Here is a 20115-nt window from a genome sequence, read left to right as displayed (position 1 = left end):
ATTTATAAGCGATCTAAAAAGCGCTTTTGATTTGCTAAGCGCATAATGGCTATAGAAAACTTTATCTCTCAGACACTTTAATTGTGACAGTATTGACGAAGATCTGTCTCCTGTTTTGTAGTTAATTATATTATATAATACATTTTCCTAAAATATCTCAAATATTGCTCTAAATAATAAAAATGTATGTTTTTTAACACTCCGAGAGTCGCGAACTTCATTATCGAAGAGAAGAAGCACAATAAGGGAGCTTGTTTATTTTGGGAAATCATGCTGTGGATATACATTTAAATATATATTTAATTCCTATTATTTGTTTGTAAAGAAAAGTGTGAATCACAGTTCTACGACATGGAAATTGTTCAAGAACCAAGGAGAGTTTTATTTGAGATTGAGGTTATCCGTTTGTGGAAACTAAGAATTTTTCATATTTCTAATAAACAAGATAGTTAATATATGTAGGTAAAAGTTGCTGAAGACCAATCCCAATAATACATTTAGATCCTAACCGATCGCATTTACCTAGCAACTTGAGTCATTCAAAATTCTTCTGAAGATGGACAGCAGCTGAAAAAAAATACGCCATATTTTAAAATTTTCTTCGATAACGCAAAAACTTGATACTGTGTTTCGTCGATTTGATTTCGGTTATTTCAATATCAAAGATGTACCACACTCTCAAACAAAATCAATCAAATTCTAAGGAGTATGGTTACTGGTAACGAAATGTGAGTCACTTATGATAACGCCAAACGGTTGCCAAGTTAGGATTGATGTTTAAGAAAGTTTTACTCTGTGTTTGGTTTGATTGGCGATTATCTTTTTTAGATCACAGAATAAATAGTGAAAACTCTCCAAGAGGCTGGAAATATACTTGTAGGATTCTGCACTAATACTAAATCGGTATCTGAAATTATTTGCGAAAGGCATTAGGGATACACTACACTCTGTTTGAGGGTAAAACTCAGACTTTGAAAGTTAGTCGTGCACTGTCTTCAAGTCCCTAGGCAACGTAAGTGACAAAAAGGAAGCAATGAAGTAAGAACCATTTCAAGAAATAAAATAACAAAATAAAAGAAAATCGTGTGCTGTATTTCTACATACTTCCACTAAAGCCTACCTTAAATTGTCATTTGAGACACTTTTCTTCTATGAATATCTTGCAGACCTTACGCAAGTCATATTAATAGCGAAAGAGTCCAAACACAATAATGCTTTTAAACTCTAACCCTGCGTAGTTACATAATTTTATGTTCGTCTCGTTTATTTAATTTTGTTATTTTCGGTAATGTACAATTTTAATACAAATCATTGCGGCTTATCTCATTACAATTTCACACATTTCTTTGCTTTATGGCTTTCGCTTTCATACCAAATTACAAGCAGTTTCGGACCTACCTTATGACTGCTTCCAGCCAACTTCATACTCATAAAGGTGTATAATAGTTATGTGGATCCACATTAAAGCGATTAATGTGTTAAAGAAGCATGCGTTTTTTGTGAGAAAAAAAAATAACTTGAATAGAAGTGATATAATATTTTTTTTCATTATTATAGGTTTTTGGTTTTGCTTTTTCGAAAACTAAGTGAAGCTATTAAAGAGGCTTAAATTTAAACGCGACTTTGGTAGTTTTGGCTCAAAGCAAGCAGGCATATAATATATATATATGGATATATATATGTATATTTTTACAGATATATGTGGCTTGCACTTAAAGCTAAGAATATCATTTAAACCAACTTTCGGGGCGGAAGTTGTGATTAATGAACAAAGATGTGGGTACGCTGAAGAGGTTATAAATTGTGTGAAGAAGAAGAACGAAGTGGATAAGCCACTATAGAGTGGAAAATACTTTTGTTTTTGTACTTTGTGAAGTTATTCAACATTCATGCAAATCATAGATATACATAAATATGTAGATGTATAAATATTAGGGTGGCCCTATATATATCTATACCCTAAAAATATCGTCCAAAATGACGAAAAATCTGATAAGCGTTTAATGATAATTTTTTCCAACCATGCTGGATAGCTTTTCTATAATTTATAGAACGAAAATAATAAAAAAATAATATTTTTTATGATCTAGAAACACTATTTTATAAAAAAAAATTTAACATTGTAAAAATTTATTATATAAGGTTCGACTTTGAGTTCGAATAGCTTTTGAACGTGTTGACTTAGCAAACAATCACTTTGGAGCTTTTAATTTTTACTATACAATAATTTGCACAAATACATTAAATATTCAAGCAGAATAAGAAAATATTTCTTTGTTAATTATATGGGAAATCAAAAGTCACAATACGCCATCCATTAATATTAAGAGCTCAAACGTTACAAAAAACAATGTTTACGGTATTTTCACGGAAGTTAAAGGAACAAATTTAATATTGTAACAAAAATTTGTGTTAAACCCTAATGAATAGATATATAAAACTTGGGTGTATATAAAACTTATGTTAACTACCAATGTTTGTATATATGTATGCACACACATGCACTGACCGAACCATACAGACACTTCTAGTTCCACTTCGTACATCCGAAAAATGTTAATGAACTGCCTTTGTTCTTAATTTACTTGTGTTTGGTTATATGTATTAGTGAAGTTGAGGGTTGGGTTGGCAAGATTAGCTGTTGGCGCCAGCTTTTCTAAATTTGATTTCTTTGTAGCTTCTACGGTTCCATCAACTCGTTAATGATGCGTTCTTTCGGGACGTTGGCGAGTAAGCTTGGTGCGCCGTTGGAAAAGCCATTCCGATTTGATTTTCAATATTCGGATGACTTTTCTTATTTCCATCGTTTGCACTTTATGTCTCCTACATGCTCTTTGAACTTTGCAAGCAGTCCTAACTTATACTGAGAAAAAGGAAAGCTTAAAAGTCTTTTTAGAGTTATAAAATTTTTATTTGAAACGCCATATAGATAGCTAGGTAAATGCAGTGGCTAAAATGTTGGCTTTATTAGTACGAAAATATCATGACATTTAGTGCTTGAACAGAATTTGTAGATTATGATTATCACTACTGTGCCTTTAAACAATCATTCCGATGCGGACCTTTTTTCCAGCACATTTTCTAACCAAATAGTGATTTCTAACTGATCATTTGTAGCTAGCAGTTAACATAATCTTAAACTCTTAAGAATATGGGCATTCAAGATGGATGATTCAATAAACATATTACTAGATACTCTTTTCCCACTGTTCGATCCGAGATATTTCTAACCTGTCATTCTACACAGCCAGGATTACAGTCTCGTGTCCACCTAAGAAATGGCTACCAAAGCGTTTGATAGTTTCGAAACTATAAAAGCAACCGGTGCGGATGGTATATTTCCCCTCTACTATAAAACGGTGCAGATCTACGTCCCAGTCTGGCTATCTGCTGGACTGGTTAAGTCATATGCTAAGCACTATTACAGCTATATACGATATAAAAATCGTTAACCAGATCACTTGCCGAATGCAAAATAACCAAAGAGTCACTTCTGCATAATTCATACTTAAATAGTGCAATTTTGTTTATTTACTATAATCGAAATGTGAGAGTTGCCGAAAATAACTTGACTGGAGTACATATATAAATTACAAAGGCATATCAATAGTTTTTGAAATAAATAAGAATTTTCATAATAGTTTTCCATACTATACTGAACATAAATTTCAAACACCCTTTATACTAAGTATGTGATCAACTAAACTACAATTCTCATAATACGACTTAATGTCTCCTAAAGATATCGGATTGATATTACTTTTAAAGAATGTTTAAGTCTTCATTACTTTAATGATTTAGAGCTTCTAATCCGTTCTCATCGTAGTCTCTTCCTCACTTGTGTTATACCTACACCATTTGGGATTTTTTTATTTTTAGTTCATATATTGTATTTCTGAGTCAACCTATTCTTTGTCATTCTCAAACGCACAAAAATTGCCAATTCCAGAAGTTTAAGGCTCCAACAATTACAATCTCACTCCTAAGCTTTTGTATGTCGATTTGAAAACTTAACCTGAGATGCGTGCAGCCATTGGGATAATATTAGAGCTTATCAAAAATTTCGTATATATATATATATTTGTAACACTATTCGAAGGATCTTATGTGATGGTGTTTTTTCGACATCCGTTGTGAATTTTAATTTTTTGTGAACATTTATTTTTACAAAAAAACAAAAACAAGTTTAATGATAAATAATATTTTTAATTGCCTCGAACTTTTATAACCCACTATAGGGTAAAATTACTTGTGCTACCTTTTTAGTAAATAAATATCACTCCACCTTTATTATGATTCCAAACCGCTCATTTCAACATGCAACACCTTTATTTATTTACAAGTATGTACACACTATCAGAAAATTCACATGACAACTAAACATTGCCACATATATTTATAAACATATACGAGTATATACAAGTATGTACATAACATGTAGTGGCACTACACCCCTCACCGAAATATACAAGTTTACAACTGGACATGAACTGCGCCGAATATGTACCAGTTATATTATATAATAGGTATTTATTCGAAAAAGATCAAAGCAGAAATACATAACTCTTAAACTGTGTAAAAATTAGAGATTAGAGAAAAGGGCGTGGTATCTTACATAAAAGTGATAACTCTCGAAAATTAAATTCGAAATCTCAAGGCTCAAAATCATAATCCAAGTGGCATCAGTGTTATAGATATGTTTGAGACGGTTGTGTTCAACTTTATTATACGAAAATTTAGTCAAAAATCTGATTTATCCTTTTTTTGATGCTTTCTGAACGTCGTTTACTTAAATTAAGCTATTTATAATCTTGTTTGGTTATTTATCTTTTGTAAATAATTGATTTATTGAAAAATAATTATTAAATAGGCTCTAGCTCTCATATACAAATTATAATGAGTTCCGCTCGCCGATTAATTTGATTCCTTATATATTGGCCAATATGTCAGTTAGCTTAATAATATTATGTGGGACATGTTTCACTTGGACACAATTTTTCGCAACAAAACTGCTGACAATTTCTTCAAACTTTCATATTATGGACTTACTGATTACCGTTTCTTCAAAAGACTCTATACTGGAAATACCAAATTATAAGTAAGATTCCTTAATAAAGCTCTTAACCATTTAACCATAAACAGCGGCTATACTAGTTTCCGCCGAAATATTTTTAATATAAATTAGTTTTGGCTTAATTCCTAAATTAGCTTTCTTCAGGGTTAATATTCTTATATATATATATATATATCTGCAAGAAAAAGAGTCAAGTGACATTTTTTAGAACATTACCCAGAGAAAAAGAAATCGAACTAATAGGAAGGGGATTATATTTGTACCAATTACATAATTAATCACTCAACAATTTGTAGTATTATGCGAAAACGCATTGCTTCCTCTAGATAAATTTGTTTAAGAGGTTATCTCCACTTGTGAATTTCGAAAAATCGAATATATATATATCAAACCTACGTATATTTGAATATATTCTCCGAAAATTTTAGGTTGGTTCAGAGAATACATTCGAAGATATTAGCGTATTTGTAAGAGTTTTTTACTTGGTGTAATAGGATCCCAAACCGTTTTTCTCGAAACACTGTTTTCAGAGTCGGTGAGAAAAATTTTTCCGAAACGGTTGGATCGATCGAATTGAAATTTTCACGATCTTCTTATTTAGATATATTAGTCAGTCAGGTAATGTTTAAAGGAATAAGATTTTGACAATACTATTGTATTTTATTTTGACCTATTCTGAAGACACAAATTTTTCTCAGAAAACTACTTTTTTTGGGAAGCCTTAATGTTGCCAAAATAAAAATTCTTACTAGTTCTTTAGGAATCATAAATTATGTGGTTTTTGGATTTTAGAAAATTGTAAGCATAAATATTTTCTCCACCGCCAGGCAGCTTTTTTTCGAAGGTCTCCTGTAGATCGCCTACGTGATCAGCCGAATCCAAACGTTTTCAGAATTCATCAATGCTTATTAAAGTTCAAGAAATTTTGTAAATGTACATTTTTTTAAATTTATTTATCAATAGTATGCCTGTACCAAAAAAAAAAACAAAACACGGGGTGGATATAACCCCCTGAAAGACAGTCGTTCAACCAGTTTACCTTGCGTTTCATACTTGTTCATTTCACTACTGGGTATGTAGTACTATATAAGAGTACAAGAACTCGCCTCTCCACAACCAAAGAAACATAATTAGTTAGCATACAACTTTTAATGAGTTTAATCTGAAATCTTTACAAGCATAAATACGACAGAGAAATCAAAAATAAACAAAAACTAACAACTAAATTTATAACAATTTCTGTAGAAAACATTAGAAAAGTCAAGAGGTGAACGGCATATACAATTGTGTTTTGTAAAAAAGGTAATAAAAAGAAACATTTAATTTTGTGGCTTGGAGCTTGAGCAAAATGTATGTAAATTCGTATGAAAACAAGAAGCACCGGTGCTGGACAGCGCTTCGGGACTCAGAAGTAAGTCATAAAATTCTCACATAACCTTTTTCAAATAATTAAGAAAACAAAAGATTTGAATGCAGCGCTTGCAATTAAATGAATTAGATGACACGCGGTGGCAGTTGCAGTTGGTCAAAAGTTATTATTTATTTGGTGCTTCAGGAAGTGTTCTTCTGTTTCGTTACTCAGTTTTATTATTATTTTTTTCATTCAAACTAAAAGTGCTTGCGAAGTGCACTGTATCAGGGCTTTTGATCTACTTCTGATTTACAATTTTGGAAAAGCGTCTAATTTGTAGCTTACGCATGTCTTCTTCTCGGCTAGGCCAGTACTTCAATCGGTTCAGCGCGTAATTTAATCCAACGCATAAACTTTCCAATCAACTGAAGTATTAATTTCCGCGTAGGTTGACTGGCTGTCAGTCACACCGTCCGTCCATTTGATGCAATGAGCGATTTGCTGGAAGCTCCAAAGAACCAACCAACAGAGCGACTGACAAATCGTGTGAAACTCGGGCACTAATGTTGTCCATTATTCTTTATTTCATTTTATTTAACTGTTGAAAAAGTTTAGAAAAGCAATAAAAAAGGTTGCGTATATATTTTCAAACCTCTTACAACGGTGTTTGTTGTTTTTTATTTTTGCTACTCATTCTAAAAAGATTAGAAAAAGGTTGTACCCACACGCTCTCCCTATCTGCACGAGATCAGTTTAGAAGTGTTTGCGTGGGATGAAAATTATTAAGATTAAGTCTTTTGTTGTTGTTGTTGTTATTATTTGTTCTTTCATATGCGAGCAAACGGTGGTAAGATTTCGTTTAACAGTAGGCAGCCACTACAATGGACAAGTGAAATCAAGCGCGCCGCCAATGGGAATAAAAAAATAAAAAACAAACAAAAATATTAAACATGAAAAACAACAACAATTTATAGTAGCTCTAATTCTAAACGCTTCCCAATAATTCATACACAATTTTACGTCGTTCTTTAGAGCATAAAAACAACTGAAGTACATACATACATACAGTTAGGAAGCCAAGAGTTGTTTTTAATACAAAAATGAGAAATAAAAAACTGAAAACATTTGTGATCTTGTTGCAACAAAGGAGGTTGTGCTTCTTGGAAAATGTTTTGTATGCACGCATATTACGTACTGTTTGTAGATATGTATGATTTGTGGCAGATAAAGCCATGAGAACCGAACTGTACAGGTGAAGAGGGCTTAACTATGCACTTATATACATATATTATACCATATATATATATATATGTATATATATACCTATATGTATATATGTATATACTTTATATACATGTATATATACGCATTATATTTATAAATAAATATACAAACATATATCATACATTTACTAGAAGACTTCTCAAGTCAATAGAACATTCTATCTAGTTTAGTTTGATTTTAGGTCAGGTTACTCTATTCGGTGCCACAGATACCTAAAATCGCCAGACTTAACTAAAAATTACGAGTATATGGCTTTGATACATTTACAGGATGCATACAAGTAAATTCTTAGGACTCCCTCAGCTTTCGCAAAAATTATTAATCTTCACATTTTCGAAGAATATTTGGGAACGCCATACTTAATCACAAAATTTGTTCCAGAGACTTTGAGACAAATTTTGCAATTTGAAGTGAGATAACAGTGTTTCATACCACATAGCCACTGATTTCTTTAGAAGTACCGGAACGATTTTGCTAAGTCGTTTTTAACGATTTCAGTATGATCAGCAGCCAGTTTTCGAACATAAACACCTCGTTTGGCAGTTTTACTCATATTTGTATATATATATATATATATCCTGAAGTGAAATAAATACCTCAGATTTCTCAGTCCATACTCATTTTTAGCCTGTAAACTTCGTGTAGTGATGCCACACCTGCAAAATGGAATTATTGGCCTAAAATCGGCAGCATTTTCCCTGCGAGAGGTGCAACTACCAGAAGGAACTTGGCCTTGACCGAATAAATTAACTTATAAATGTATGACAAGTTCGAAAAAGAAGACGTTGCTCTATCAAGACATCGTATAAGAATATATCCAAATTTGATGACATATTTGTTGTGAGAAGCATTTGATTCCAATATGAGAAAGTCGAAAGACTTTGAACTAAAACGGTTCACACTGTATACAAGAAAACAAATTGCATCGGAATGATTCAGACGCAACCACAGTGCCAGCGTCTCTGCATAATAAAAAGTGGTAAAACAGAAAATCGATATCGAAAAACTACAATGGTGACGCAGTCAAAAGATATGAAGCTGACAAGAGCTAAGGGGAATGACTCCCGTTAATCCTTCTACTGAAGATAAGAATACAACCTCTAGGGCTTATAGTATAACTGTAATAGTTTAATTGTGTACCGTGGAGTGTGGCCAATCAACTGAAAATGTTAATACCTGAAATCTAAATCTGAATAATAAAGCGTCGAGGGTGGAAGACAGTTACCACAAGACGTCAGTATAAGAGTTTGGTATGTTGACTGTTGATAAAAGCGTTAAAATTCTCTATAAGTACCCGACCAAACCCGACGAAATTTAAAAGAAAGTGACCTCATGCAGATATTATTGATAGTTTCCATAGATATTAATATTCCAATATAATAAAAGGTTTTAGCTCATAAAATATTCGTTTGACACAACAGAAGTTATGGGAGCCAGGCGGTAGGAACTGATTAGCAAACCTTTGCACTGCACAAAAATTTTGAAAGTCATAAAATTTTTTTGTAAAATATTGAATGGCATAAGAACTGCATGTTTTTTAGTTCTCAGAATTTTTTTCTCGACGTAGCCTAGCGTAGGCAATCCTTATTATATTAATGAAGGAAGAACAATAAATAAATCAGCCTGCGGGGACAGGTAATACATTTGGTAGTTACGTGTGTGATGAAGCGCACGAAGACCATAAGCAGGCAGTTGCGACTGGTAAATTTATTTACAGTATATTAACTGTGATTTTTTTTTGTCATTTGGCAGGAAGGGTTTAACTAGAAGCGACGGTGGAATGGAAAATATTATTTAAGACAATGAAATTGTTTTATTATTTTGGTGAACAGAAATTTAAAATATAAAAGGAATTCAAATGTTAATTAATTTTAATAAAAATTGATTTTTTGCTTTAATTATAATTATTTTTAACTAATTATTTTCAAGGCTACGTAGTAAAATCAAAGTCATATTCACACTAACGAGATACCAATCTAATGATGGCTAAACCGATTTAATATTTTTGTGAGAATTATTTGGTTTAATACGTTGATTATATGATATAAAAGGTTTTAAAAATTTCCCATTTTTTGAAATTATTAAGTAAAGAAAATTTATAGACTAAAGCACCAGCACAGTGATACTCAACTGAAGAATTTTAAGAAAGTAAAAAATAGTTATAAGCAGACTTACCACATGTTTGCGAAATTAAAATAAATAAAACAATAAATATAAACGAATAATTACAATTACCAAATTTTAAAAAAATAATCATAAGATTTGCTGCTGAATAAATAAATAAATGCTTAAAATGCGTAACGAGGTTTAAGAATGCTCATATTTATATAAATTGTAAAATATTTATTGAGGAAAATTGCCACCTTTTTTCAATTTAATAAAATAAAATAATTTAATTAGTATAGTATAGTTATAAGTATAGTTTCCGTACTAAACTAAATAGATTTAAGTAAGCTAACAATTGCAAACATTGTTTTATGATTATTAATTTCCTTCAATAAAATGGGCAAAATAAATTAAGTATAACAATGAATTATAATATAATATGTGCTTTAAGGTAGTTTTCAGTCGAGGATATTTTTTAGAAGGATTGCCACTAGTTTGAAAATGTTAAATCTCATAAAATTGTTAATATCATCGTAAAGGGTGTTTTTTTAGAAGAAATAAAACACATATAATTTAATGTTATGGCCAAGAATTTAGCTCTATTATAAAAATAACGGTTTGCCATTATGTTTTAAAAATGACATCGGGCAAGTGACTGCCGCGGCTGGCTCGATTAAATTCCTGCTTCTAACACTTTTTGCAGCAGTATGGGACGTATGTCAGCAATAACGTTACGAATATTCTACTATAAGGTATAACTCCGTAAAATTGAGTATAAATCAATCAGAATTTAAAATAATTTTGAGGGGAGTTGCCACCTAATTGAAATTTCTAAGTAAAACTAATTTAATATAATTATGGGTGTCAAATTAAAGTTATTTGAAAAATTTTTGATGAATGTGGAGTTGTTTTCCAAAGGAGCACACTTTATACATATATCGACTTTTATTTAGCAGAAAAGAATTATTTCATTCCTAGAATGTAACAATGAAAATAAAGAACATAAGATATTTGTTATGTCTAAAAACTGTAGTTGTTAAATATCTATCATAATAATTTCGCCCTTTATTGCGTTCAATGTTTGCACTATCATTAGGGCAGATTTTTTTGTGTATTGTTCATTATATGTATATGTTACTTCTTTCTTATTTCACTCTTATCTTTATTGTTATCAATTTAATATAAGCAAATTCGCAAATTCTGCACTGCAATAAGTGACTCATACTGTCATTTCATGCAGCTAATGTTTCCAGCCAATCGAAGCTGCTTGACTTTGGTCCTTGACTACCGGCGAATTGCCTCTTAGCCGACCTGCTAATTAAGGAACAGCAGGCGTGCGTTTCAGCGGCAGTTCAGGTGTCAATAACGGTGACTATTGCCTTTTTATGACCCTTCAAAGATACACATATACATTTAGATTAGTGCATGTAAACATACAAATATGTGGCTAATTTGTATATGTATATACATATAATACTCTTGCCTTTGTCTATTAGCTATTATTTAGTGCCCGGTTGGTCATATGTCCGACAGCGTTATTGGTTATTCTTTCCGTTGGCTGCCCAAACCCGAGATTACACCGGGCTCCCGGTACAGGTATTGTCACCTGCAGTGAAATTTATGGATTTGCGCTTGCCGACGACAACGGACAGTGGCGACAGCGCCGCTTGGGTCATGAAAAATAACGCTCAACCAGGAGATTTGTAGTCGACGCAGGGGATTAACGCTATTATTTGCGGCAACGTCGCTGAGTAGTGGCTGAAGACTGGTGACTGGTGACGCGGCGGTTTGACGCTGCCATTTAAATACACATAAAATGTTAATATCATTTTGATTGTTCGAATATTTATTTGTATACATATGTATGTATATAATAGGTACACTCAGACCTATACAGGCATACCTCAGGCATATTTATGAGATCAGCTTTAAGGTAAACAATCGAATAGGCGCGAGATAAACGACCCCAGCCAATATTTGAGTGCAGCACTCCTACCGCGTCAAAAGCAATGACAAAAGCAAGACAAGCAATGCGTGTGATATGCTTGTGCGCCGACGCAACGCCTATTTGTATTTGTGTGTATATATGTGTGTATGCAAAACTGACTTCATGCCGTCAATTGCTTATATTATAGCTCGTTCTGTTTACATCCTACAATCAGCTCATCAGTATGTACATATGTACATGAAAACAACTCTGTAGCACCGATTATTACTTAATCATATTCTATTACACACACACACATATATTATGTTCTCTTTTAACTCACTTATGCGTTTTTAATGAACGCCTAGTGGGGCTTTTTCTCGCCTTCGCTTTGCCAGCACTTTATAAAAATTTATATACAATTAAACATACACACATACTCACATATTTACTTTAGCTGTCAGCTAGCCTCAAGTAGTCACTTGATAATTACTTGCCCAGTTTTATTGTTTACACGCTAATTTAATTTTATTTTAAATTAGCTCACCTCCCTCGTCTTATCAGTGCATTATCTGCGAAGCGTTGAGCGCTTTGTTACGACTTAGTTGTCCACAGAAAGGCATTTTTAAGTGGCTATAAAAGTCCCTTGGACTATAAGTGCGCTATTTTCGTAGACTCTGAAGAGGACTGCAATTACCACTGCTTCCGCGCATTCAACCCAAATGACCGATCATGGATAACTTAAAGAAAGGCATATCTGGCACTAGTTCGGCCTGTTTTAGGGTTAGTCCTTTTTACTGCTTCATCTTCAAGTCACATTCACCCAGAAAAAAAAGTTCTTGTTGATCTTCACTCCTGGCAGCAAGAAAATTTAGTATTTTAACTTTCCTGATACTTTCAATGATTCGAACTTTAATAATTTCCCAGTTTACATAATTATTGGAACCTTCGCCACTATACGACTAAATTTGTATTGTCTATTATCCAGAGATTATGTGCTAAGTACTTTATTTAATTGATAGAACTTAATCGTATTTCATCTCTTTTCGATTAAAATTCGATAAAATTATAGAAATTTCACTTATATATGAACTATAAGTATCCTAAACTGCACTCAGGCTAATTCGAGTTTTAAAATACGTAAGTAGAGTAGTTGTATTTTAAAAAACATCTATTTTTCTATATTGTCTAAGTATTAGTTTCACAAAACTTTCTATATATGTACTTCAAACAATATATTGAAGATACTTTGAAAGATGTAATCGATTACAAAAGATACTTAACCCAACCCAGCATATATTGTATAATACAACATATCAGTATCGCTAGGATCTTTGTTAACCAACCGATTAGCGTCCCATTTGTTATGTGTTTTAGAAAAAAATATTCAAAAGAGTGAGTTCTGCAAGACCCAAGGCACCGCGGAGCCATTTATTTATTTCACAAAAAGTTGCTGTGAGAAATACCACCTTCGCGCTGACTTCGACCAAATTCTGTGCTAAATTTTATGAATCTATTATTATCAAGTAACAAAAGTTTCCCATACAGGTGCTTGAGTTTGTTCGATCTATTTGTATAACAGCTATATCTTATTGTGGACCGATATCGGCGGTTCCGACAAATGAGCAGCTTCGCGTGGAAGTTTTTAGACCGACATTTCAAAAACTGAAGAATTACTTTCCGTATATGCCGACATACAGACGAACATGGCTAAATCGACTCAGCTCATCACGCTGATGACTATTATACAAGTATATATTTTAAAGGATCTCCGACGTATTCCTTTGGGTATTACAAACTTCATAGCAAAATTAATACATCCTGTTCAGGGTATAATTAAAGGAACGTGAAAGTTATCCGATTGAATTCAAAACAAGAGTGTTTGTAACTATGTAAAGTGGTATAATCACTTGCTATTCGATCTATATTGCATTATGCCAATTAATCGTATTTATTTATTATTTGATCGATTCGCCACACTACAAGAACAAGTGGTATAAACAACGTAGCATGGAAGGCCAAGAGCTGGAAAACTATAAATGAGAGTGGTAATCGTTTGTTACCGTTACAAGTCAATAGGAGCTTGAAATATAATAACATATTGAAATCACAATTTAATATATATTATTATACCATCCCAACAAATTTGTTTTAACAAATATCTTCGTCAAAAAAAGAACCATTTGTTTACTTTTGCAAATAACGTCAAAACAACGCGTGCTCTTTTACTATGACTTAAGTACCAGTACTCAAATACTCCACTAGAGCCGTTGCATGAACACCTGTTGGGCATCGTTGAGTATTAGCAGGAGCATATAATGAGTTAAATTGCAACGAAGAGCTCAAACAATTAACACACTCTGCCTCAGAGAGCGAACTTAACACTACTACAACGACAGCATGCAACCAAACTAAAGACACATAGATACTGAAAATATCGCTCAGATAATTTCGTGAGAGTTTAACGGCACGCGCTGCGTGAGCATTTGAGCGCACCAAAACAGCTGTGAGCGACAATTCCAAGTAGACAAACAACCAGCTGATGAACTGTATGGAGCAAAAACGAGTGACTTTGGTTGTTGCGGTTTCTTTTTCGTGAATTTTATGTTATTTTCCCCTCATGTTTACACATTTGTTGAGTTGTCAGAGCGCGCTGCATTTTGGTTAACTCCAGCGGGCGCAAACAGTTTGCAGTCAAACGCTTTAAGCCGGTCGAAGACGTGACATCATCCAGCGAGTGTTATTTTACTAGTGTAAACGTGCAACGCGTAGTGAATTCGTGGCGTAAAAGCGAAAAATTTTAGCGAATTTTAAAGTGTTAACCACAAAAGTAAATTTATCAAATTTTCTTTAAAATTATTACTATATTATTAGTAATTAAAATTTACGTCCAAACTGGCTTTTAACGGTACTTAGACGCTTGTGTTTACGTCAATAAATTGAAGTTGAATTTTTCGCAAAAAAATCTTTTTTATCGCAAGGCGACCGTGTACGTGTGCGAGTAGCTCAATAGATAAGCATTGTTTGTGCGATTTTCGTGGAGCGTGTTTAACAAATTGTGTTTGCAAACAAATAAATCAGCAAGTTAATCCCCAAATCACCTAAATGCGAATCTAAGGAAATTTGTAGTTGCAAACAAAACGGTGAAAAATCAACAAATCAATTTTTTGTTTACATGTTGTTAGTGCAAATTTAAATCATTATAAAAACAGAGAAAAACAAATTTAGTAAATTAAAAATAAAATATATTTGATAATAAATTTTACTGAAAATCTGCCGTGTTATCAAAAAGCAAACTTTTGGTGATAAAGAAAAAGATTTCAGGCGACGCAGAACTTGAAGAAAGACAAATTGGTAAGTAAATTGTGAAGTGGGTTGGTGATAAATATTAAATAAATATAAAGTAGTTAAATGACAAAACAAAATAATAAAAAATCCCTAATATATAAATTAACAAAATAATTAAACAAAAAAATATTTTTAATATATGAAAAAAGCAAAAAAAAAAACAATAAATAAAAATTATATATAGAAAAAATATTTAATTATTTATAATTAACAAAATTATTGAATAAAAAAAAAGATTTTTATAAACGAAAAAAGAATGAAACCGAATTAAATAATTTAAAACAAATATATTTAATTAAATTTTTATAATTCTACAATATATAATTTTTTTAGTGAAGATGAAAACCAAAAACAATAAAACATCAAAATAAAAATCATACATAAAAATATATAAAAATTTTATATATTTAATTAAGTCTGAAAACCAAATTTCTTGAAATAAAGTTTTTTGTCGTCATTTTATCCTTTGTACATATTATTGAAAAAATATTAAAAAATAAGATTCGTTCAATAAGAAAATAAATAAATGGACTCAAAACAAGCATCAAAAATATTTTCTTAATATTTTTAATATATAATAGTTTTACCTAAAAAACATTTTACTTTTAGAATAGAAAAAATATATATTTAAAAAAAAATTTTTAATATTTTATAAGAAAATATATTTTTTCTTAAGATAAAAAATATATACAATTTTAAAGAAATTTATATTATGTAGATAAAAAATATGTTTTTTTCTTAATAAAATATTTGTTTTAAATACCTTAAAGGAATTAGAACGAAAAAAATTTTAACAAAAACTTTTAAATACAATTTTAATATTTAAGAAGAAACAATTTTTTTAATCTATTTTGCCTTAGATAATAAATAAGATAAATATAATAATAAAAAAAAATATTTTTTTTAATTACCTTAAAGAAAAATTTAAAATGGAACAAAAAAATTTATTATTGTACAAAAAATTTTACATACAACTTTTTTAAATAAGTTTCAGATAAAGACTAAAAACGGAGAAAAAGCATGGTCCTTACTTTATCTCAAATTCATAGTCAAAGCAGATCGAAAATCTTAACATTATTTCTTTTAATATTAAAAAGAATCTCACAAAAATATATTAATAATGCTGAAAAAATATCAATAAACAGTAAAAAATTAAAAAAATATATATTTCATTAACAGTTTAAAAATATATTTTCTGAATTACTTTAGTAAAAACAAAAATAATAAATGTAAAAAGTTATTTATAACAAAATTCACAAAAAAAAATATGAAAATATGCTCCAAATAGACTCTAAAAATAAATAAATTTCGTGCATATCTGGTTTTGTTGTTTCTTTTACTTATTTACGCTTTACCTCGGATTCGCAAACAAAACAGATTAAAAGCGTTAAATATTACCGCCATTCTTAATTTTATTTAAGCCATGATTTAATAGCCAGCGCATTTGCATACATATGTGGTATATATAACTATATATATACATATGTATGCATGTACATCCATATAACTGTATACATTAACACATATATACTCATTATGAAATACATAAAGCAAGCAAAGCTAAATAGTGTCAAGAATCTTGAGAGCACGCACGCTTTTTTCATGCCAAGCTGCACTAAAGACGCTTTGTTACTACAAAAACAAAAGCAAACAAACATAAAACCAGTCAGATAAATATAAATAGAAGCAATGTTTTGTAATATGAGCAAATTAGTTAATTTTATACGAGTAGTTGAGCGCTTTAGCGGGTGGAGCGCAGCTTACTAGTTTTTACACGCTAACATATACTACTTATGTGCTCGTAAATATTGTATATATGTATACAAGTATGTGTATTGCTGTTTTAATTATTTATTATATGCTCTATTTTGTATAGTATTTTGCAAGCAAATATGCATATATGTGTATGTGTTTTTATATACAAGTGTTTAATAGAAACTTAATTGCTCTTCTAAACGAGACCACAAGTGTTTTATTTTCCAAGCTAGATTTGTAACGTGACTAATATTTTATGGGCAAAAGTATTAAAAATGAATAAATATTGTTTTTGGTTTTGAAAAGTAAGAATTTAAATGCTCCAAAATAGTTTTGGTTTATTAATAAAAAATAAAAAAATTTTCGCCAAAGTCTTAAAGTAGCTTTAGGTGTTGAATCTATGGGTTCGATTGCCTTGGTGGTTTCATACGAACTTTTCTAATATATTTGTCAGGTGCTGATCGAAGAAATAATATTTTTAATACTTTTATTTGGGAAGCCGCCATTTTTTCAAAAATCTAAATTTTTACTAGTCCTTCAAACGATACGGTTTTCATCTATAGTAATAATAAACTTTTATGGATTTTAGATTTTATGTAATTTAAGCAGAAAACCCTTTCTTGCCGCCATATAACTTTTTTCAAAGGTCTTCCTAGGTTGATATCGGCTACGGTATGAAGGGAATCCAAAATATTTCAAAATTAATCAACGATTATTAAAGTTCCTAAGATTCTGTAAATGTAAACAATTTTTATCTATATATATTAAATAAAAGAATGTTTGAAAAAAAATAAAATAATAAAAAATTTAAAATTTAAAAATTTTCCTGACTTGCAAGTGGATATAAAATCTTAAATCGCCTAAGGTAGATGATAATCAGTTTAATTATTCTGCCTATTTTACACGCTACTCAACGTTGAATTTCGTTTGGAACACTACTTTTAAATGGGAAGGTTCTCAATACGATCAAATATAGTTGAGGATTAGGCAAAGATTTTTGTTAGACATAAAGGCATCTCATTTTCTTAGGCTGACTTAAGCTCTGTAACTTTGTTTTAACATGTTACCATAGATAAATTTCAGTTTGTGTAAGATTATATAATATAATGCTAATTAGAACGTGCTGTTCCTCAACTCTCTTGTTTGACAAGATACAATTCACAAAATTTGGCATGGCTTATTGTCATAGGCAACGACAAAATCTCCGAAAAAATTGTTTAGATCGGACTACTTTAGCATATAGCCACTATTCAAACTGTGCGATCCAAATGAAAAAATAGATCTTTTCATATACTTTTATGCTATAAGAAACCATAACCACCCGTGGATGGTATGACATATTTTTTGAATTATAAGATATACCAAAAATATAAAAAAAACAATTTTATTTCCTTTCACCCTTAAGCAAAGATAATAAAGACAGCAGTATTTTATTATAACAAAATTAAAAATTACTATCGCCACATATTTTTCAAAACATCAGTAAAAAAACTAATATTACTTGTGGAAAAAAATACTTTGAAGAAAAATAAATATTTTCTACATTTTTTTAATTACTCAAAAACCTGCTTCATCAAAAACAAATTTACAAGAAGAGTATTAAAAAAACATAGACGATATTTGATTTATTAATTTTTTTATGCACATTAAGTTTTCCGGTTTTCCCCTACCACGACATCTTCAAAATGTATGCTGGTGTATATTTTGCCAAATGAACAAGCCAAGCAAGCTTTGCCCCCATTTGCCACATTCAGCCTACTAACAAGCGAATCAGCTTGCCTAACGCCTGACCGCCCATTCAACCCACTGTTCACTGTGCGACGACTACTGGCCGTCCATAGCCAAGTCAGCCAGTTAGACTGCAAACTTTGCTAGACATTTTGCTACCAGTTCTGTGCAGGCAACAACAACAACAACAACAACATCAATTTAATGCAATGCTACAGCAAACAGCTGTAGCCGCGAACGCGCTACCTTTGATTTCGCGTAGCGTTGTTGTTGTTTTTTTCTTATTGTTGTTGTTGCTTTTGTTATTGCTGTTGTTGCGTTTGTTATTGCTGTTGTTATTATAGTTGCAACAAATTTCCAGTCTTGTTAGTGTTTTGCAGCGATTTTCAATTTGTTCAATAGCGCTGCATACACACACACAAATGTCAAGTGTGTGCAAGTGCAATTTGGTCGATATATATTTACAAACATATATGGAAGTGTTGCAGATATCAATCTGAGCGCGTGTATATAATCAAAGAGTATTTAGAAAATCTGCAACAACGTGCCCGATTTCTTTCACCTACCACTTTTGTTGCAAATGACTTTTCAGTCCCACACGCATACACACACACAAACACATGCTTTCTCTGTGCTTTTGTGTGCGCCCAGTTCTTGTCCATCTCAGCCGTTTTGGCATAAAAATCGCTGCTCTCGCTAATTGCTGGCAATAGGTCGTACTGACTTCACATTCCATTCATCATCATTCAAATTGCAACAACATACAAGTATACAACAATAATACAACAAAATACACGTGAGAAGAGCAAAATCATTCAGGAAGCATGAAGCGTTTGAGGCCTACAGATATATATGTATATATTCATCTAGAAGCAAGCAATCAGTGTCTTACATATCCGCATATATACTTATATACATACTTTAATACTAGGGTGGGACAAAACAAAACTACTATTAAACGCTGAACAATTTTTATTAAGTTTTCCACGATGTTTGTAATGCCCAAAAGAAAACGTCAAAGACCCTATAAAGTGAGTGTATATATAAATGATCAGCGTAATGAGTTGAGTCGATTTAGTCATGTCCGTCTGTCTGTATATATGATAACTAGTCTCTCAGTTTTTGAGATATCAATCTGAAATCTGTTCTCACCAAGAAGCTGCTTATTTGTCGGAACGGCCAATATCGGACCAATATAACATATCTCCATGTAATTTGGCATGGTTTATTGTCTAAGAAAATGATGTAATGTCCGAAGAAATTGTTAAGATCGAGTTGTTTTGACCTCGAATAACTTTTGAACGAGTCGCTTTTTTTTTATGGATCGTTAAATTCCCTACAAGAATAATAATTTGTTAAAATGCATTAATCAAAAATTCCAAAAATAATAACTTTTGTATGTTTTTTTTTTATTTAGGGTCCACCCTAATTTATACAAAATTAAAACTTTTATTTACCAATACATATTTACATACTTCGACTTGTCGCTGTCCAGAAGTGTGCTCAAAGGCACTCAATTTTGTTTGACTACTCGTATCGACA

The 20115-nt window shown here is 31.3% G+C and overlaps 1 protein-coding gene across 3 annotated transcripts in view; it reads left to right on the top strand.

Moving 5' to 3' along the window:
- The first annotated feature begins 14439 nt into the window (after positions 1 to 14439).
- Positions 14440 to 20115, top strand: part of MICAL-like (protein) — a 126055-nt gene continuing 120379 nt past the window's right edge. The window contains exon 1 of one of the 3 annotated variants that reach the window (XM_070110384.1): positions 14440 to 15096. The gene's annotated coding sequence lies outside the window, so the exon portion shown is untranslated. The remainder of the gene's footprint in view (positions 15097 to 20115) is intronic. The other 2 variants (XM_070110383.1, XM_070110382.1) reach the window with 2 other exon arrangements.

The sequence above is a fragment of the Bactrocera oleae genome, chromosome 5 (genome assembly GCF_042242935.1).
Source record: "Bactrocera oleae isolate idBacOlea1 chromosome 5, idBacOlea1, whole genome shotgun sequence".
Lineage (NCBI taxonomy): Eukaryota > Metazoa > Arthropoda > Insecta > Diptera > Tephritidae > Bactrocera > Bactrocera oleae.
This window is presented reverse-complemented; position numbering and strand designations above follow the sequence as displayed.